The sequence below is a fragment of the Anas acuta genome, chromosome 8, assembly GCF_963932015.1.
Source record: "Anas acuta chromosome 8, bAnaAcu1.1, whole genome shotgun sequence".
In the NCBI taxonomy this organism is placed as follows: domain Eukaryota; kingdom Metazoa; phylum Chordata; class Aves; order Anseriformes; family Anatidae; genus Anas; species Anas acuta.
This window is the reverse complement of record NC_088986.1, coordinates 4,562,599-4,579,310: the sequence shown is the minus strand read 5'-3', so window position 1 is coordinate 4,579,310 and position 16,712 is coordinate 4,562,599. Positions and strand designations below refer to the sequence as shown.

The 16,712-nt window shown below is 43.3% G+C and overlaps 1 protein-coding gene across 18 annotated transcripts in view; it reads right to left on the bottom strand.

Moving 5' to 3' along the window:
• Nucleotides 1-16,712, bottom strand: part of DAB1 (DAB adaptor protein 1) — a 421,093-nt gene that overhangs the window by 161,139 nt on the left and 243,242 nt on the right. For 3 of the 18 annotated variants that reach the window (XM_068689780.1, XM_068689795.1, XM_068689786.1), the window contains exon 1: nucleotides 3,646-4,028. The exons of 3 other annotated variants lie outside the window; for them this stretch is intronic. The gene's annotated coding sequence lies outside the window, so the exon portion shown is untranslated. Of the gene's footprint in view, nucleotides 1-3,645; nucleotides 4,032-4,285; nucleotides 4,538-16,712 lie in introns of those variants that run through there. 12 more of the 18 variants (XR_011098715.1, XR_011098716.1, XM_068689784.1 and 9 more) reach the window with 8 other exon arrangements.

Here is a 16,712-nt window from a genome sequence, read left to right as displayed (position 1 = left end):
AGGAACAATTCTGCTGCCTTTAAACAAAATGGAACATTGATTTGTGGATTAAATTCTTAAAGCAGAGCCATGAAATATAATTCCGCTGGAGCTAGACTGGGCAAAATCTACTATTATGTGCAAAGTACAGAGTTGCAGCTTCTCTATGTGTCAAGCCAAAGTATGAAAATGAAAATATTTAAATCTGATTAATTACTTGGTTTAGAATATATGCTTTTCATTCTACTGTATCAAAATACTCGTAATAAAACACTGCTACTGATGAAGTCAAGCACTCCCTTACAAAGGCTGGCAAATTTGCAGAACAGCACTTGAGGTTTAGATTAGTAAAATCCTAATGAATATCTACTCTAATATCCATGTAATTGCATGGAATGCATTTGCAAGTGGTTCAATTAATAAAAAGAAAAAAAAAAAGAAAGGAAGAAAAAAAGAAAAAATCTGGCACAACTGAAGTCCAGACTGTGATATTAGTGTCAGTTGAAGAGACTTTAAGTGACAACTTGCAATAATGAAGATCTCAGTTTCTTCCCAAGAAAGGAAGAATCGCAGTAGAGTCCTCCAGCTCCTTCCCATGTCACAACACACTTGAGTCACGCACTGTAAGTACCAATGTCAACATATTCAATTACATCACTTTTGTCCCAGACACCAGAACTGTTTTCATATTTTATCCAATGATTGCATTACCAGAAATGCCTGCCTCATCCCGCATGCTATATGAGGAACTGGGTGCCCAGCACAGGCTCCTGAAACACTCACTTGGATCTAAATATGCAAAGGTTGCTGCTGCTGTGCTGCACGGCTTCACAACTCATTTTAAGAGCCAGCACCTGGCCTACCCATGCCTCATTTTCCTACCTATAAAAACAGGATAGTATAGGACTTGTTTAATCTCAAAAAATCCAGTGTGCAGATATATGCTTTAAAGGTAGAACTAACAGTATACGAATGAGGACACAGAAGGGCTGGTGGCAAGCAGTGCTGAAATAACACCAACTAGCACAGGACATCTGAGAGCAAGTAATTGCCTATTTTTATTCCTAATAATTGGCTGATGAAATGTACTGTGATCCAGAAACTGATTAATTTTGCAAGAATGCTTGGGTAGTGTTTGTAAAAATCAAGTCATTACCTTGACCAAACATTGACTTGCACAGTTAACTTTAACCATCAAGACCTTGACTAAATATTGACTGGGAAAGTTTATTTGAACTATAAAGTCTAGAAAATCTTGGTCCTCTTTACTGGTATTTGCTATCACTTTGAAATGTAAACACAACTGTAAAAATAGAGGTTCTCCTGCCTAACCACTATTTAACCAAGTAGGTTGGCTATTCTTAAATTCAATACAAACATCTTGCAAAATTTGAAATTCTGAGTGTTTAAAAGCAAACAGGCCTGTCAGAACTGAGGATGAGAGGGGGAGGTCAACCTTCCTGCATTCTGCATCAAGAGAGGGTCTTTCAGTAGGCCTGACAAAGAATCACAAGGTTCATGGTTTAAAATTACTTTGGTATGTTTATATAGGAGTCTTCCAACATATGGTTGGAAGCAGTGCCCTGCCCACAGGACAAAGCAGGCTGACCGCCAGAACAGTGTATTTGTTCTGGTACCTCTACTTCTGAAGCCCTAGCAGCAGCTTCAAGTCAACATCCTCCACTGCTGGTGTCACTTCATCATGTGAGGCCACGGGTCAAAGGACATACACAGACAGGGTCTTTCACTAGCTGAACTAAAAAAAAAAGAAAGAGGAAAAAAAAAAAAAAGAAAATCAATTTCAATCCTCCTAAGATGAAACCACTGATGTGTGCAGTCACTGAAGTCCCGAAGGTAATCCTACAAGAAAACATGATGGTGTCCTCCATCACTGTGCTGAGATACTGTTAAAGTGCAGCAAAACCATCAGTGAGGTATAGTCCAAGATCAGCAGCTGTATCAAAGCACTCCAAACAATAAATCTGAACTTCTAGACCAACGTGAATAGTGCGTTTTAAATGTGTAATAAAACAAAGTGGTGATGACAAGGGGGCCAGGAACGGTGTGCTTTGGGATGGTGTAATGAAAGGGGCTCAGAAATAAACAATGACTGTGAATCCAGCACTAATTCCACCTACAACTCCACTTCAGGAGTTTGAGAGTGCATTTTAGCTTAGTGTCTCCATCCCTTTTTATATTTATCAGCTGACTTCGGCACGCTTGATGGAAATTACCTTAAAAGCAAAAATGAAAGATGCAAATTGCCGATACCATTGGAAATATCAAACCAGCTGGTGAAAACTTCCGCTCCCGTTTTGATTTTTGAGGCGAGTGGTAAGGAACAGCCTGATACCGGCACCACAGGGGGTGGGGACGGAGCAGGAACGAACAATAAACAATACGATTGTCACTAGTTTACCACAGCGCTGCGTCTTGCAACGGAAACATACTGTGAAACAGCTTGCAAGACAAGCTTCATCAACGATAAGTAATTTTTATTCCGTTTGAGTGGCTGAAGACAATAAACATGATTAAACGCTTCAGACATGCGTTCGGAATTTAGACAAATGGCAAAGCGTCCCAAGGACTTCGCTTTTAAAACTACTTCGAGGAAAGACCTAAAAAAATTAACTTTGCGAGCTCAAGAAAGCCGAAGTTGGCAGCGGAGCCGAAGGCTGCCTGTTCGCCTGCAGGCTTCAGGAGGCTGCGATTTAGGGCCGAGCTTTTTTGGGTGCTGCTCGGGCGAGCGCTGCCCGCAGCCCCCAGCCCCCAGCCCCGGGCACCTCAGGGGACCACCGGGAGCCCCCGGGGCCAGGCAGAGGCGGTTCCCAGCCCCCCTTCTCAGGGGCAAACACCCCCGGCTCGCTCCCCCATGGCTCCCCAGCAGCATTTTTCGGCACCCCGCCGCCAGCCGGGCCCCCCGGGCAGGGTCTCTCCCCTCAGCGAGGCGCCCCCCGGCTCGTCAGGGCGAGCCCGGCCCCGCGGCTCCCGGCGCCATTTCCCCGCCGCTCCTCAGCGCGGCGTCTCCCGCCCCGGCTGCTCCCTCACCGGGAAGGAGGCAGCGCGGAGCTGCCCGGCACAGCCCAGCACAGCCCGGCATAACCCAGCATAGCCCTGCCCGGGCTGCCCACCGGTCCTGACAGCCTGCGGGAGCCAGGGAACGAGGGGGAGACCCCCGGGACGAGCAGGGCACAGCGGCACCGGAGCCGCGGTCGGCGCTCCCCAGCTGGGGGGCGGCAGCGGCTCAAGGCTGAGGCAGCGCGCCCAGCCCGCAGCAACCCGCGGAGCAGCCCCGGAGATCTCTTATTTTTTTAAATTTTATCTCTTTTTTTTTTTTTTTCCCGTATTTCACCCTCCAGGGGATGGAGAGTCCGGGCTCGGCAGAGCTCAGCTGCGAGCGGCTGCTTCTGCACCCGAGACTCGGCTGAAAGGGGAGGAGGGGGGCGAAGCAAGCCGGCAAGTTGCCGCGACTTGAGGAGATTCCAGTCCCTTCCCCTCCTCGGCGCGGCGAGAACGGACAAAAATTAATAACAATAATAATAAAAACTTCCTCCGGAGACCCCCTCTCCCATCCCCATGCACCCCGTGCCGGCGAGGGGCTCCCCGGCAGCGGGCACCCCGCTCGCCCCCCGAGCGCTGAGGGGAGAAGGGACGCGGCGCCCTCACCTGCCCCAGCGAGCCCTCTCCTCCTGGCGTTCCTCTGCTCCCCATCGTGGGCGCAGCAGCTGCTGTTATTCCTTAGGATACACATGGCTCGTCCATGCTGAGAGCCGCCTTCCCGCGTCGCCTGCCCTCGCCGGCCCCCGCCAGCGCGGCGCTGAGGCCAGAGGGAGGGGAGAAGGGGAGGCGTGTGGTGGAGGCAAGCTGCTGATGAGGGTCGGTCTCCTCCTCCTCCTCCTCTTTCCCCTCCTTTCCTAAGGCTGGGGGTCTCGGCGCTGTTGGTGGGCAGGGAGAAGGGGGACGGCAGGAGCGGGGAGCTCGCCCCCTACACGCCGCCCGCCCCGGTCTGTCAGTCGGTCTCTGTCAGTCTGCTCCCTGCCCACGCGTGAAACCCGGCCACAAAGCCACCAACGCGGTCTCCCAGCCCTTCCTCGGCTCTCCCTAATCCCACAGCCCCAAGGCTGGGCTGCCCCACGCTGCCCCCCATCGCCCCCCGAGGCGGGGTGGTGGCCCACGGCCCCCGTGGGGCTCCCGAGGCACTGGGGGGGGGGCGCAGCCGCCGTCGCCCCCGCTGCTATCGTGGTGTTTTTCTCATGGCTTCTCTCAGTCACCCGTGAAAATTTAATGAGGCATTTAGGGCTGTTACCTTCAGAGTCAATGGAGGAAGCATATTTAGCCTAATGCACTTGCTGCCGAGCCAGTAGGTCTATTGCAGGCGGATCAGAAGTCATGGAGAGACTCTCCTTTCAACACAAAATTCACGACCCATTAAACTTATTCTGTGATAACAGCTTCTTTACAAACGGAGACCCATAGAAAACGGAGGCTGTCATGCACTTCCTGAAAGGATTTACATACAGAAGAGAAGTACATTCGCGAGGTTATTGCAATTTCACTAGTGTTACCTCCAATCAAGGCATAAAAGCAGCTGGGCTCTCGCTGAGGGAAATTACTGAAGTAAAAGCATTTTGTGGCCGTCAGATAGATGCAATTCACCTGCGTGATGGTGCCTCCTCCAGTTGACCGGGAAGAGGGCCCCAGCACGGGGCACTGGCTGGTCAGAAATCAGGAGCAAGACATGGCACTGGGCACACCAAAACCCAGCTGCTGCCCTGTGCTCCTTGAGACAGCAGTCAAGGAGCGATCGCCAAGATGCTCATGAGGCAGAAAGATGTTGACAGGTTATTTTCCCTCCACCCGACAGGCAGGAGGGCAGAGAGCGCCCATCCAACAGCGGCTGGGCAAACAGATCGATTGAAAGTGCGTGCGGAGATCTGATAACGCTCTCAGATATTTTCCGATTCACCTTCCTCAATTATTCTTTGCATAGCACATTAGGTACTAAGCATAAAAGATATAGTCATCTAATAACCTTTACGACGTAACAAAAATGCATTTCAAAAGTCATACCACATTTATAGAAGCAGTTGGTGGAATGAGACCTGCTATAGAACTGTTTTCTTCAATTCCATTTATTACAGAAATGGAAGGCGGGATTATCAATTGAACCCATTTATTCTAATATGGATAAAAAATTGTAAGTCCTAGTAGTAAACTTAATTGCAGCAATATTTCCAATTGGAAAGGATTTTATCATCTCAAGACGACACAAGCCTGAAGAAACAAAAAAGCAATAGAAGACACCTTTCCATTAGGAAAAAACAGTATCCTCTAGATGATGTTTGGCTATGCTTGACTATAAGTATTAAGTCCAATAAAATGTTTGTGATCCTCGGTTCTCAAAAGGCATATTGAGCTGCTCTATGCCCTTGCCCATTACACTGTAAAATGAAGTTGCATTTACCCCGTTGCTGACCTCCCCAAAATCTTTTTACAGGAAGGGTGCTGGTTGTTGGCTAACAAGAGAAGGAACTTTCACTAAGTGTAAACTCCATTCCCATTTCTGAAATTTATGGATGCAAGTCACACTTGCTAACAGTATTTTTTAAATCTAAAAGTATGTACTAGCTCACAGCTTGTAATATGAATGCAAATGAACTTGTAATTATACTATGCAATTTCCTACTTAAAAAAAAAAACACAACACACAACAACAAAAAACACCACCTATGAAAATAGAACAGACCTGAAGAGTAATATGAACTGCAGTTCTTCATTGTGTTCCTTCATTATGCAGGAGTTGCCATAAGCAACCTGCTTTGCTTTCACGAAAAATATTTTTGGGCCATAATTTTGCCATATAGATTCTCACATGAGAACATCTCTATGGTCAGAGTTCTTCCTCTCTACCAAAATACATGACCAAGAGACAAAGGAGCAAGAAATTTAGTAGGTCTGCATAGTCTTCTTTTGTCTTCATCTGTGAAGCTTATTTAAACTCAGCATTCCTGTATTCTCCTCTCTGATAATGTATTATACCATCACTGATGAAGTGATAAACCCCCAACTTTAGACCAAAGATGTCATTTCCTGTAACCACTGACTACGTGCAAAAGTTAAAGGTAGGAACCTAAAAAAGTGGTTCTCTAAGCTATTTTCCAATGCGTTGTGTAGTTTTCCTCTGCAGCACTTGGTCCCTTAGCACCTACCAAAATAACTGAAGGGAAAGTAGTATCACCTTCATAGTTCTTGATTAGATTTGAGCTAATAGAGCAGTGATCACAAGCTATACAATGTTCTGGTACACGTTAGCTGAGGTAGAGATGAGTTCAATACTACAACCAAGAGCACTGTGTACACTATTGAAAGAATTAGCTCAAAATAGCCCTAAAATACCCATTATCAACACCTACACACCTAGCTTTTAAGTAATTTGTTTTATTACCCAATTCCCAGTGAGATCTGCAGTTGCCTGTAAACCACCTTGCACCAAGAAAGAACACTTACCTGGTGGTCAGAATTCACAAGAGAACTTCCTAACCATGTTATCTGACTCCCTAGGAGAATGGTACTCAAATACCTTCCTGCTTTCATCTCCTGTGTAAGTTAATCAGCATCAAGTAACTCTGATGGAGTTACGGAGCCAAGGATGGAGCTTGTTTCCTCCCAGAGCAGACAAATAAAGAACATTTGCTGAAAGATGGGTCTCCAGAGGTTCCCTTCCTAAAATCTGCTCTGCTGGTGCAAACTCCTAGCATTCTGCCAGGCGAGAATAAAGTTTTCTTTTATTTAATCCACTGTGTTTTGTCCAGCTGCAAGCCTGTGTGTTTATCATGTGAAATGTTAAGATAGCATCCACACCATAAAACTAGTATCAGCCTGCATAATTGGTAAATCACTAGGCCATAAAACCTGTAAGGTTATTGTCAGTGCATGTGTGTAACAACCATTAGTGTTAATGAAAATTGGACGTTCTCTGAGATGGAAAACAGGCGCTATTTTCCTAAACCAATTCATGTATCTTGAGTTGTGGTGATTACAAAGGGCTAACAAATAATATTGCAGAGAAATTTTGAGATATGTTAGACAAGGACCTTTAGGTTATGTTTTCAAAGAATCTAGGAAAGAAAGGTATTTGTTACACTTCACAAAGTGCGATTCTTGCACTGGGTACTAAAATACCTGACAAGAGAATCAGTCATTGTTTCTGCTATTAGCATTTCCCTAAGACGCAGAACAATGTGCAGACCATCCTGTGCCAATTGAGTTTTCAAAATGTCAGCTTACTCACAAAGCCACTCTTGGAATTTGCTGGTACATCCTGTAGCCCACAGCAGGATCATCTTGATCACTCTGGAGATACTTTGTGTGAATCGTTCCTGACACTATACCAGCTCCAGTGTAATAAGTTCCTCTAAGGCAATTAGGCACTGACTGGAGATAATACCTGCTGGATTATCAGTAGGTATGGTAGCTGCTCTTACCACTGTAGCCACACAGATAGTTCCTTAGCCACGTAGCAGAGGAATTAGTTGTGATTTGGCATTCATCCTCTATTTTCTCAAATGGAAAGAAACGTAATTCTCCATTTCAGCTCTCTGATTCCACTAAAGAACTCCCGTTAGAGCTATTTTCTTAAAGATACCTGCTTGGCTAATGGGTGGCTGAAGAGAGTATGTTGCTCTTGTCCTTCTGAAAGGTCTATGTAGAAAAAAGGCAGTGCTTCACAGAAAATGAGAGGCCCTCTATCTGCTGGCAGTGGCATTTCAGAGGTTATGGTAATTCTTTACTATATAGTGCAATCTAATGAAACAGATGTATTATCCTGAAAAGTCACAGGCATCTGTTAAAAGCCAGCATGGGAACATAATGAAAATGAAATTTACATCTTGAAAGATCCAGCCTCTCACTACTGGTTTCTGAAGATGGAGCAGTGCATGTTCCTCCTGTGTTACAGGTCAGTCACTGAAGGAACTCCTCCTTCCATACACCTCAAAAAACTGTGCGTGATCACCTAGTTAGATGCACAAAAAGGATTCAGGAATGTGGTTCAAATCCCAGCTCTTTCACTGACTAGTTGTGTGACCCTGGATAAGTCGACCTATGCTTTTTCTGTGTCCACCTCCACCACACCTATTTCACAGGTCTACAGTGAGACTTTCTCCGTTTATGCTTGGAAAGACCAAGGAGACACGCAAGAACATTCAACACTACATAGACTTCAAGCATTGCTGTGGATGGGACCCTTCATTTCATCTCGAGTCCCAGGAGTGAAAATGGAAAAAGGATCTTTACATTATATGGTCTTCTGGTTCTTGTCTTTCTCCACAACATATACAAAACATTACTGAAATCACCATAATGAAACCTCTTCTCCCAACAGCAAAGGAACAGCCCCAACATACAGGCTAAGACTACCCCTCTAAAATCAATCTTCAAGCAAATGGTAGCAAGCGGATGCCCCTTTTGCCAAAGAATGGAATTCACAAAGGCGCTGCAGATTATGATCATATTATTTCCCAGATGCCCATGAAAGAGCTCGTGATTCTTCAAGTACAGAGATCAACTTTCTTCACAGATCCAAACTGCTTCATATTTCAAACCCTCTTTGGCAAGGTGCATTTCCCTTCACAGCCAATTAACTGCAAACTAATTTAGAATAGGTTTGCTTTTGCAAACATTGTGTCAGATTCCAACTGAGAGCGTGTTGCTAAGAACATGATATACGCACGCATTCTGAGTTTCCATTGTTCTGTCATCCCCTCCAGACATCACTGATGATCCACACACAGAAACCTCCGAATTCAATCTCCTCTCTAGCAAAAGTTCAGGGATGACAAGAATTTCCAGCACCCTTATTTACTGAGAGCCCACATGTTTTGTATTACTTTGGAAAGTGCTAACGATAATTTAAGACGTAAACTGACAGTAAAAGATATCTACTACAGAAAATCTATACCTCCTATGGAAAATCCATCTACATGTGAAGAATACAGATCTGCTTTAAAAAGAATTTTGAAATTTGGTTTTATTCTGAGTTAGGGAGTAAAAGGAGAGTTGAAGATTTAGCGTGAATCTCTCCACTAGGAATTTTTCCCCTTTGTGTCATTCTGTACATTTTGTTGCAATACTTAAACTTCATTTTTGCTTTATATAAATTGAAATCCATGTACCAAATGGAAAGCATGAAGTGAACAATTTAACTAATTCGTTAGATCTTTCCCCCAAGTAAACTTTTAGCAGTTGTGATCCGAATCTTGTAAAGATTTCCGTTTTCTGTAGAGGTGCAAGGAGCCCGTGCACATCACTTAGTGGCGATTGCATTCTGCATCAGAGAGCCTTGGGTGCCTGCCAGTTCCCGTCTGCAGCTTCCCCCTCCCTGACATCCATTCCTACAGGAAAGGAGCGTGGAAAGGATCCTCAACATGCTGCTGAGATCCCCACCACAGCTTGATCCGGATGTCCCTAAGGGCCCTGTGATGAAAGTGTGTTAAAATGCCTCGCACAGGTTAAAAACAACCAAATCAGGCCTCTGTATTCCCAGCTGAACACATTTGCTTACATGAACATCTGACTGCATACATCAGGTAATTATTAAAAGGCTTTCTAAAGACCAACACAGTGTTGAATACTAACTAAGCATTACTTTGCCCAATTTTCACATCAAAACTATGCAACCCATCAGTTACTTCTTGCAACATCTTGGTCCTAACATTCAGCAGTTCCTGTTTTCCAAGCTGTGGAAGATCCCCTTCACTCCTCACTCTGTCCACACAGCTACACAGCTTGCACTCTGCGCTTCCCCAACAAGAAAGCTTATTGCAGCTTGTTCTTAAGGTGTACTCTATTCTACCAACCAGTCAACACACTTAAATTCTCAGAACTGGGACAATACTGAAACTTCCTTTCCTAAGCATGCATTTATCTTCATCTTTTTTATTATTATTATTTTAGACGTAAGCTTTACAAAGACTTCAGTCTTTGAGGTTCATAAAGATCTTGGCTGTTGTCATGTTCTGTGATTTTGACAGCAAAAGATCTGCTTGCCATTGTAAAAAGCATTTTTTTTTGTTAAAAAGAGACAGACAAACATGATACTTAGGATTGCGTTCCCCTCAATTTCTGCCAAAATAACAGCTATTCACAAGACAGCAATTGTGTGTAGTGAATGTCCTCAACAAGTAAGGTGGTTTTTCATTTCCTCTTATGTCACATTACATTTTCCTCTTTATATTTTCCTTTAAATATTTAGACAGAGCAGAGAGTTTTAAACGTGTCATTGACACAAATAAATGTTTAAGCAGTCATTCTACCTTGGGTTCAGCTCTTGTCAGATCTGATAAGTTAAATATCACTGGATCTGGTCAGTAATTGGATGGAAGACCTCTGAGGAAAACTCGAGTGCTGAAGTAAGTGGCACTAGTTATTCAATAGGTGTGTTTCTTAACCTCAGACTCATCCTAAAAAATGTCCTCAGCATGGTATTATGTGTGATAGCTGAACAAGGCATTTAGAGTTAATGTGTTATTTCTGGTAGGCTCCAGGAGAAGATTCCTAACAATTTTCTTTGAAACCTGCTCAGCCCATTTCCAAGTGAGTTGAGCCCACTACTACATCAAGCTATTTTTTAAACTATGAAATCAATTCTTAATCATTCTTCTTTTAAAAATTACAAATTTAACAATCTATGATTTAAATGGTATCTGGTACATTTCTACATTTCTTTGCCTTTACTGCCTACATTACCAACCTTTCCTGATAGTGTCTCATTACGATTCAAATCAAAGACATTTCCTTTTGCCTCTTCAGAATTAGCATCAGCACTTCCAAGCCCAGATACACTCCTTCAGCAGCTGATTACTCACTGCTTTGCCACGGCTCCTTCATGATGAGCAGCAGTGGAGCTGCTCTATGGGATCACCCCCAAACCCCACAGGTGCTGCAGGCTGTGGAGCAGGTTGTGCCAAGGACTGAGGACCTAAGAGAAGTGTGGCTGCTTCGCTTAGAAACTCAGGACTCCACGCACGTGGCCCTGCAGTCAGCCTCAAGTTCAAATATAAGATCTCTGGGCTCCTGGTACCCTACAACACACCAAGGAGTTATGTACTAGCCCCTGGGATGTCATTTTTCTCATGGTCCAGCAGTGAGGCTGGACACCGGAGCTCCCAGTCCCCAGCCACTCTGCACAGCGAAGGTTTGCAAGAGGTCTGGGGGCACCTCAGCTGTGGACAGCATGCTGCGGTTCATCCAAACACATTTGCCTAAGTTGATGTTTCTGTAGTATATTTCAACACTTGACAAATCACTTCTTTCTGGTGTTTGGTATTTATATTCTTTTCCTCTTCAAGCTTTCCAGGTAGAAATGTAAATTGCAAGTACCAGCTTAGCAACTCAATCCAATAATATAAATCTTGAAATCACAATTTGAATGAAGGATATTTGAAGTACTTTTATTTTGTTATAAATTTATAGATGTCAACTAGATCAGGGCTTCATTTCTAAAGGGGTTTTGCAGTTTACCTGAAAATACAATCATTCACTTGAAAGAGATTATTACATTAGCTTGAGAAAAACCACAGAGGTTTAACAAAACACCTCAAATGCACGTTATTTATTGATACAAGAAAACCATTCAGTGGCACAGTTTAGGTTCCTAAATGTCTATGTCACTTTTTCTTCTTCGTTTTCTTATTTACAGTCAATAGGAAGTTATGACAGAACCAAGACAGAACCTACACAACCCAGTTTTGAAGGCTTCACCCACTGCTACAAAAACATGACATTTTCAAAGATCATTAACAACCTGGATTTTTAAAAGACTGATGACTGTCATATGCTTAAGGCTCAGTTTGAGACTGTGCAACATACACAGAGAGAAGAGATGACAGTTTTCCAGATCCGTGGTTTATCTGGCATTTCCATAGCAATTCAGATTTTCTACTGAGGTGGTACATCTCCAAATCAGAGTAACACACAGCAAATCAGCAAATACGGCGCCCCCACCATGTCAACCCAATCTGAGGATCAAATTCCAGTTCTAGATGCTAAGCAGGCACTATTGCAACTTTAGGAAGGCTTACTTCCACATACATTGTGCATCAAAGCTTTGAATCTGTCTACCTCTAGGAAAAGCGACAGAAACAGCAGCGTCAGTATCCAGAGAAGTTACGTTGAATCAGTAATAAACAGACTGAAAAGAAACCCAAGTTATTGTTAAGCTGAATAACCCAGTCCCTTCTGATTCCTTCATTTCTCATTAACATCTGCCTAAGTATGTCTTCCTTTAAAGTGGAGTTTATTTCCTCAGCATAAAAATAGATTTCAACAAAGGCAGCAAGATGTATGTCAGATTTCAGAGCAAGGAAAAATCCATTTAAAAAACGTTTAAACCTCGTTTAAAAAACAAGGTTTTTGAACCTTTAAGCACGCTAACTCTAGATGTCAAAGGCATCATAGACACGGTCTTTAGCAAGGAATAGAATCTTTCCAAATTTGATTAAATAGATAATGGATTACCAAAGATCTATAGCATTCAACTGAACAGCTACTGTCTGCTGCAATGTAAGTGTTTGGGACTGACAAATGTCAATAAATACTACAGCTCAGGAGTGGGTGGTAAGCAAGACTAGATCCATCTGGCCTGTTGATGAGGAAGAAAGAGCGCCGTAAAATTCACAGCATGAGCAGGAACACATATGCAAGGGTGCATAATGGATGAGAAAATGGAAGCGTAGAGCTTCCCCGGCCTGATGCCCTTCTGCTACCTTCAGATCTGCAGTTAGGTGTGCTCCAGCCCTGCGCAGCACTGCCTGTATCTGTGTGCTGTGTCATTGCCCACCAAGATGACTAGGATCAGAGAAAGTTAAACTCATGAGAAAATCCACTGAAATTAAACAGCACCAGTAAACAAAATAAGAATTTGCTAACATTTGTATCCAGGTAGCCATAAATCTGCCTTCCCCACTTGGTCTATCCTATTAACATCTTCTTTTTTCTAATGCAGGGGGAAGGTTACCCACACAGCTGACACAGCTACTTACTGCTTGGCCTCTAAGATAGCCTGGAAACTGAATCCCTCTCTCTACAGAACACTAATTTGCTACACCTTTAGAAGATGATTTTGCATTGAGCTCAGGAAGCAAGTGTTTTGTATGTGCTTTGATGAACCATCAACCATTTCAGACACTATTCAAACTCACCAACAGATTTCAAAATGAAACAAAATCTACCTCTCATCACCTGCACAACAGGATATAACAGATGTCACAGACACACCAAATAATAGCAGTTTTCATGGTTGAAGTTCAACAATAACCTCTGTGCTCCACTTTATGGACTCTGCCATAAAGTCCAATAAGCATGAAAGGAACACCTACCCCAGGAGTCCGGTGTAAACTTTGTTTATAAAAGTCTAGTGACACATAAGCAGAAAATCATCCAAATACATGTCTTTCACACTAAAACCCACCCAAGGGTTAGGATCTGACTAATCTGGAACTCCATGAATGCACTATTTGCTGGAGCAAAGAAGGAGGCGAGGAAGTAACTGCTGGAGAAAGAACAAAATTACGGCTCTGCTGGGAAGAGCAAAGAACATTGTGCCCATACTGTACAGTGTTATTTCAACTCTCAGGGATAACATTTCCAGGCAGGAATGATGTCCTGGTGGCGCTTCCATCACTGCCCACTTGCAGCCGGTGTGCACACGCTGTACCCCCCCTCTCACACAATGACAACATTTGGCAGCGCCTTCCAAAGCCCTCTCTCGATGAAAGTCCAATGAAGATCCTTTTCTCCGGCTCATTGCACAGGAGTTGTGCACGGCTCTTCTGTGTAATTTTCTCCTGCAATGTGTACTCAAGGTTAAAACGCTGTCCTCTCTCCTCGGTGATATCTGTCACTGACCTATCAAACGTAAGCATTAGAGAGTTTGGCATGTAGATACTCAAGCAATGCCCATTATGACCCCGGTGCATTCCCTTCAAACATCTGAAAAAAAAAAAAAAAGGAAGGAAAAGAGCCTCTTCTCTTTTCTATCTGGGGGAGGAGGGAGGTAAGTGGCTCCTTGGGTACAGTAGCCTTCACATTATTGCAATTATTATAGACCCTAGAGCCTTTGGCTGAGACTGGAATCCCTTTATGATGCACAGTGGAAGGCATAAAGCGAGAGAGGAGCCTTATCTCAAAAATGCATAAACACAGGAAAAGGCTGGTAAGAAAACATCTTTATTCCCGTTTCCATAACAAGGAAAGGAGACTCAGAGAATAACCGAGCTTTCCCCCAAATCACAGTGAGATCTGTGGCACAGCCAGGAGGGAGGACACAGGCCTCTGCCAACTGCTGGTCCGATGCCTTCGCTTCAGAAGCACTCAGCTATGACACAGAGCTCATCTTCCAGAGACTGCAGCTCTTTCGCATTGCGCAGAGCCTTTGAAGAGACCTTGTAGGCCAGTTAATCAGCATTCACAAAGCTAATTGCATACACAGGCCTTTCTGGGATAATGGCAGTTTGCTAGTTTCTCTGTGTTTGTTACAAAGCAAGGGAAGAGAAGAAAAAGGCAAGTTTTGGACGGTGCAAATATCAGCCTTAGGGAGCACCCGGGCCAGACGTCTGGCACGACCTCTAACTCCTCGCTTTTACATGGCCTGCATTTCCAGAGAATGGCCATTTGACTACACATTCACCTAGGCTAGTGTTTGAGTGCTCGCTGTGTTTTAAACATCACCACACAAAAGAACATTAAAGCTCAAACACGACTTAGAGCACAGTTTAACAACAATCTTTTGGGAACTATCTCATTTCAGCTAAAAGGGAGTGGGATTAAATGCAATTAAAGGCTCCCAATGATGTAATAAAGACATCTAAAAAAAACACAAGGCAAGTGGGCAGGAAGCAATCACCTTTCTGTCTAGAAACAGTGAAATAATGACAGTCTTATTGTTCTTAGGGTCATCAAGGCCAAAATGTGCAAAATGACCTTCATTAAGTCACACTTCGTACTTTTGCTAGGGGACTGTTGCTACTGCATCTGCTCCATTCAATTTGGCTTGTTTGAGTAACAAAGCTCCCAGTGATCATCTAAACCTCATTTGAAGCACCTGTGAACAATTCATTATATTAATATAACAGCAGGGGAGGAGTACAGATACTAATAAATAGGTTGTTGAGCAGCTTTTGCTGCCAAGGTTGCTTTACCCAGCAAGGAAACGTCCCCTCCACCCAAAAGCTGGGGGGACTGCACTGAGAAACTGGGATCTGTTGTACCACAACCTGTCAGAGCCCACATCTGGCAGCAGAGAAGCGTGTAAATTAATTTCTCCTTTCCAAACAGTTGATAAACTCGTGTTCAATACTTTGGAGAGACTCCGGCAGGATTTGAAACAATTTGTTCTCAGTTAAAATAGAACAAATGTTCTCCAGCTAAAGGTGGCTATGAAAGGCATTTGGTAACGATTTGTACCAGCTGGGCCCTTCATTACTTAGAATAGATTTGTGTAAATCAGCACATAAAAATAAGCAAGTGGTCAATGCTTTTAATTGCGTTTGGATGTAGTGTAGTAATAGCAAATATCTGAACTTTTGCATTTTTCCTCCCATTCTGCAGTTTCAGAAAATAGATTTTTTTTTTTTTTTTTGTAATAGAAGAGAGGCAAAAAGATTTTGCTGTTAACATTATTTAGTCTAGTTTCATTTAGTCACATTTTGCAAATGTCAGTGAAAAGCAAAGGTCAGCTGGGAAAAAAAAAACACAATACACTACGGATCAGTACAATTACAGAATGCAGAGTAGCACAGGGTTATAGAGTAAGTTCACAGGGAAAACATCTGCAGTATTGGATGTGCATGCGGCAAAATACTGATTAGGAACCAGCACATCTAACACCTTCCGATAGTACAGAAATATATATTACTTATGTCACTATAAAACCTTTTTCCGAGGAAACAGAGGAGAATGTCACGTTTTCAATTCATGGCCTTTTTTTTTTTTCAGACTTGGGCAGCTTAGAAACAGCCCTCCTTCTGACAATCAGCTTGCAGGCCACAACTTTCTAGTTACGCTCCTGCTGCAGTGCATTTTTCTTCCATTGCACAAAGGGATCATAGGAAATTATAAATAAAGTCCCCATGGAAGATCTAGGCTGTATTCCTCACTGCAAAGGACCCCAGAAAAATACAGTAAGGTTCAACTTTGAAAAATGGTTAAAGTTACCAAAATTAGCATGCTTTAAGTACCTAAAAACCAAGCGCCTTTCTTACTGACTTGTATCTCCATTATTCTGTCGGGTATGGGAGTGTTTGCACACTATAAGCTTTGGTGAGTCAGTGTTGGGAAAGCACACTGAGAAACTCCGAAGGAGCGTGCAGTTAATAATTAGATAGTATCTTGCCCTTACAGATCTGGTGGCAAGCTGGTTACTATTATTATTCTGGAAGGCACACAAAATCCACACAGAAGCGTCTCTAGACAGTTGAACTGGAATAGACGTTGCCCTATTTTCATCCCTTAATGTGAAGAACAGAAAATTAAAAAAGGAAAGACATTACGTATATCAACAGCCAGGAGGGAGAACATTTTAAACACAGAAGTTAATACGATCAATATAATTTCATATCAATATAACAGAGTAAACAAAATCACTCTTGAAACATCACAGCCTCACGTTTTCTAAGTCACCATAGACATGGATTAAAAGATTAAGTTCTTTCGGCCAATTTTCTTTTTATGAGACC